The following is a 6000-nucleotide window of genomic DNA, read 5'->3' as shown; positions in this document are numbered from 1 at the left end:
AACATATCTTCTCCTAGAAACGTATTTCTTATTGTATATATTAAATGTCTTTTTTTTAAGCGTACTTCTTCCTCGAGGACATGCAGCTCAGAGTAACATCCGATTAGTTATGTCCAACTTCCCCCTCCTCCGATGTTTTAACTGTTAATTCTACCTCGCATCTTATTATTGTACCATTGATATTTTTGTTGACTTGCATGAGTTTTAACGAAATTATTATCAGAAATCAATGTTTAGTCTAACAGAGTGGAATTAAAAATTAGATTTAAAAAAATTAACTTTTTATATGGTTTTGTATTTAAGTAATCTATGGTTTTATAGTGTATTTAAATGTTGATCCTCATGTTTTTATACTTTATAGGCTTGTCCACAAAAAATATGGGAAAAACGTTTTGACCCCATGGGCATTCCTTTTATGGTCTTTAATGTTAGTAAAATAAAATCATTGTATTTTTGATAAAAAATATTAGCATTCTAGATAACTTAATAATCAATAGGATAGGACTCTGCATTTTTTTTATAAACCTCATTCTCCAAGTAAGCCATGGAAGGGTTTCAAAGCTGAAAATTCTACATCCATATTCGTTGATTCACTCAAGTCGAACTTAATATCGAAGATGTGGTTTAATTTTCTGGTGCTGACAACTATGCAAGATGTTGCAGATTGGAAACTGTTCTCACCCTGCCATTTTAACATGCACCCTGCAGCGCTCAGTTTCGCATGTTAAAATCATGTTTTATCAGCTCAATACCCAGCTTAACAGATTGAAGCCAGTAAAACGAGTCTGAGATTGCCAAATGACGCACTTCTCTAGAAATGGCATCAAACTGTAAATGGTAAGTAGTCGAATCGTTAAAATAGTGATACGATTCCATTTAGAGCCTTAGCTTTAGTTGAGCATAATAAGTACAACTTAAGCCGACACTTTACAAGCGCTTAATATTTCTATCTTAAAAGAAGTCACTGTTAGGAGATAAATGTTTATAAACTTGAATCGGCATCGCTTTAAATTCTTGCATCGTATCTTTGTTCCAGTGTTTAAACCTTTCAGCTGTGATTGCCTAAGGATTGGAAGTTTGTGCGGTGGTCCAGGATAATGCCTATCCATACCATGATTCCTCCTGCAAGAAAAATAAGGTATTCTTTGGTGTTTTTCTTAAGTAACGACTTCTATATTCTACATTCCACATTGTTAAATAACCAAAATCAGTTTAAGATTAAATCTGAGTTTTTCATCCAACAGATTACTCCCATTGATTCTTGTATTCCTCACCAAACAACTTTTGCACATGTATTAGTTTGCGCTTTGCTGTAAACATTCGGCAAGATTAATATATCTCAGCCTATTTGTTTTAAACCTACTTTTGTAGCATCTATCGGATTGATCAAATTCGTTTGACGCATCAGGTTCTCTGTCGTCATGCAACTACTGCATAACATCGATCCACCGAAACAATTGTTTATCGGACTTCAGAACCAGGTGAACCAAAAGAAACATCTCGAGTTACTTGGAAGTCAAATTGTTGCTCTTATCAGGCATGTATGCACTTTTCTGATACTTTGATTTGGAATCGTAGAAATTCCAGCTTTCCAATAATTTTTCCTTTCACAAATAAGTTAGGTGATACATTCTGTAAAGATTCTTATTGTGAAGGGAAGTGTTAAATATAACAATTACAAATAAGCTGCGTAAATATTTAATAAAAATTGATATGTACAGATATTTTACTCGAGTAATATCAATTGATATGTAGGCATGGATATTTTGTCACTGACATTACATTCTCAGCAAATGACTTCGAAAAATTTTATCACTATTGACTTTTTTGTTTTAATGTTTGAATTTAATACAAATGTATAAAAGACGCTTTTTTTCATTGATTTGACATAACAGAAAGAACAAAGGGTGAAACTAAATTGTATTTAAACTCACTAGGACAGTAAAGATTTTTCATAAGGTTTATATTAACAGATTCTGTATATAAAAAGTAATGCTTATTTTTTCTTCACAGGTACCTTTCCTCGTATCAATATAAATCGGTACAAGATGCTCACAATCACTTTCAAGAATAATCTTAGGAAAAAATAACTGCTGAATCGCAGAAGATTTGTCATCTCTAAAGGAAGTCGCATTCTGCTACGTTTAATAACTTTTCTTATTTTCAAGCGTTTAGAAACTTGAATGGTAAATATTTGTAATATTTGATTACTCAAAATTACTTGAGTTGACTTTAAATCAAATTGAAATTTTTAAAATCTTACGTTGATCTGCTTATTAACTTTTTGGCTAGGAATTTTTAAAAATCTTTCTGTTTTTTATACAAGTAAAGATAATAGATACTGAATAAGACAAATTATTTCGATTTTTTTTAATGATTAAGTTTGAGACATGATTGAATATTTCCTCGAAAAACTACTTTTATCAAGAACTCCTCAAACTAATTTTAAATGTTTAGTACGTGTCCCGTTAGTCAAAGGGCCCAGCATAATGTCGGAAGAAACTTTGCCGAAACAAACTTCTATTCTGCTAAACTTGTTTGAATTCAGTTTTCAAGCTTATGTGGATTAAAAAAAATTGATAATTTTCTGGAATTCTATTTAAAATATTAGTTAATTTTCAAACAAAACTTCAATGAATACTTTTATTGATAATTATTATATTGGTTGATCTAATGTCAAATATTTCGATAAATGATTGTTTGCGAAACTAATAGGAAATGAAGTCGAGCCTTTTTTTTTTTTTTTTTTTTTTTTAACAAAGAGCGTTTTATAGTATTATAATAAAGAATTTAATCCAATTTGAAATTTAATATGCTTAAAATATCACTTTTGAATTTATGTAAAATGCTTAAAAACGATTTATACTATTTAAAATTATATCCGTTTACTCAAACTTGTGCCTTTTTATTTTTAGATGAAGGGACATTATGGAAAGTCGAGTATAGATATCTTGAAGTTTTCATCTCGTAAAAAAAAATTAATTAAATCTTGTTGAATAAAAGGAACATTTCCCTAACGAAGTATTTATGCACTGTTTGTGAGGTCATTTCCTGTGCTCCTGGTTGTTAAAAAAAAAAAAAATCGAAAATTCTACTGAAGAAAAATCAGGGAACAGTTTTCTTGACTAATGATCCATCTATTCACATCGAGCTACTCCTTATTTTTTATAAACTTTCCGATAAACAATTCCATGTCACGGTTACGAATATTTCTTAAAGACAGTCTCTTCATAAACTACTCATTTCGCAAGGAACTAGCTTGATTTCTGCGTGATCGTTAAAATTTACTCTACTTTTCCTCGAGAGCTGCTGATCACTTACACTCACGTGAATGTCCACTTTTCTTGACTGCCAAGCAAACAATTTTTTCTGCAAAACTTCGAAGATAACTTGAATGCGCTGCCATCTGGGGTTAGGAAGGGGAACTAATCCCGACAAACCTTATAAGTTGAATTCGTGAGTTACCGCCTTTTTAATACTTTTATATTAAACTAAATTAAATATATTGAATATTATTTCCCACTTTATTTGTGTATTCACATTTTATGTGAATTAAAATTTATAATTCATATTATTTTTAGGCCTCTTAATCCAGACGAGCAGCGAATCCGATCTCGGAACATTTTGAAGTTCTCCAGGATGTGGAGCCATTATAAGAAGATCATGCAACAAATATCCAAGCTTCAGAATCTGAATTTTTTACATTCTTAGACTTTGGCATGGACTAAATGTGAGCAAATCCATAAACAGAAATGAGGAATATTTACTTTATCAACTTAGATTATGATATAGAGTTCTTGCTTGCAATTGGCACAGCAGGTCAAATGAAAATTTCTATAATTTGTGTGAAAGTTTGTTACAAAATCAAGAATTCTTGAATTTTTTTAGATGCATTTAAGATTCATATCTCGCATAAATTATTATAAAGGAACAAATGTTATATTATTCCATCTTTCAGAATGTTTCTAAATTTTGCAATAGTTTTTATCCAATTGCATTTAAAGATACTTCATATAGATTCGTAGTAACTTTGTAATTGGTTTTTCTAGTTTTTAGCTCAAGCTTGTCAATCCCCCCCCCCCCATTTAAAAATTTTAGGTTTGCTGATCACATGAGACGAAATAAGTTTGCCTGCCTTGTAGTTATAATGTGCTGATGGAAACGGTACTTGGACGGCGAATCTGTTGATCTAAGTGAACGCTAACTCCTACATAATTGGCTATAATGTAGGGATGTGTATTTCTGTAGTTACATCTGAAAGAGTGAAAACATTTTCTTTGCTGTATGGTTATTTTAATGTTTGAAGCGAGTTTTAATTTCTTGCACTTGGATATGGAAATTGCAGTTCTTTAAGGTAAAAATGTTCAGTGCAACTATATTGAAAGAATTGTATTTAAATAATTGACAATGTTATTTTGTAGCCAGGCAATTTAATTATGTGCAGACCCAAGATTTGTTGTATCGTTACGAGTAAAACCACCAAGCAAGCTCAAAAATGTCATCTTCCATTTTTGTAGTGCATGCCAAATGGTGAATTCGGGAATAATTTTTAATCTCAATGTTTTATCTTTCTACGTAGTTTATAACAATATAAATAAAAAAAATAAAAAAAAATGTAGGGAATTTAAATATTTCGCTCCATTAATGCTTGAATATTGTGAAGTCCCCGAAAAACATTAAAATAGCATGTTAATTAAAATAGCAAGCTGAAGATGGGATGTAAATACTATCTACTTTAAATACATAGCTTTGGCATAGACGCGGATTGAGTTTCAAATTCCTAAAGTTCAGTGGTTTTTACTTTTCCCTTACGAGTTAATGGCATGATAATTATTGTAAACAATACTTCTCTTCAGTATAGTCGTACGGAGCGTGCATCACCGGTCCATTTGATGTCCAAACCCATGTATCAACCGTTTATATTAGAAGCATTTCGTCCCTAATGTCAATGAAAATGTAGTCAGTGCAATTGCATCACTTTGTGGCCTGTATGGATTCGAAAATTGCTAATCCAATGGCGTTCCATTCCTCTGTTTGAGAAGCTTTTTCATTAGAATGACTATATCGTTCTTTATATATGAAGTTTGACTGATTCAACCATTATTTATAACAACCAATAAAGAAACTTGATAAATTTCGTGAAAAATGTGTCAGAAAGTATATGGTGATATTGAAATACAGCTATATATATTTGATTAAAATTTTCTTTAAATCTGCAATTGATTACGGACAGAAATTAGTAATTGAAACTTCATGGTTCTATAACTGAATTATGAATGTATACCATAATTGCTAATTTCAAATCTTCTTTACGATGTATTATCGCAGTTTATTGTTGCTAATTTCAATCAATGTTAACTCTAAGAAATTTTATTGTATCTTACCATTCACAATTTTGAGTCACAAAAAAAATTGAATGCATTTAATCATCTATAGGTTGGAGTATAAAGATTTTATATACTTAGATATCTGGCTGATTAAATTTTTATTAATAATTAAATGTATGCATTTAATTTTATGAATGTTGAAAATTTAATATTTAAATATTTAAGGTTAACATTTAAATTTAATTTAAATTCATTCTAAAGTTTGGGTGAATATTTTAACAAGTATTAAATTTATTACATCCATTTATAAATTCTTTAAGTTAAATTCTTTGGCTCCATCTCTTAATTTTTAGAAAATATTAGAATTAATCATAATTTCATTTTAAATTAACTTTTTCGAGAATTCTGATTGGCTTAGCCGGCAAGCCAATCAGAATTTCAGAAAATACTTTTTGATCGCCATGCTTGATCACCATGGCAATCAAGAAGTTTCAAGGAAATACTCCTTAACAAAATTTATAAAGAATATTAGGAAAAATTTAATAAAAACGAATAGTTTTTCAATGCTTTTGTGCAATTTTTAGATATATTGAATGGATGTGATAAATGAAGGGCAGGTTACGTAAAAACATTTAAATTTAAGACTTAAAACTTTAAATGATTAAATTTTTAT

This window comes from Argiope bruennichi, chromosome 5 (assembly GCF_947563725.1).
Source record: "Argiope bruennichi chromosome 5, qqArgBrue1.1, whole genome shotgun sequence".
Lineage (NCBI taxonomy): Eukaryota > Metazoa > Arthropoda > Arachnida > Araneae > Araneidae > Argiope > Argiope bruennichi.
Note: the sequence above shows the minus strand (reverse complement) of the source record.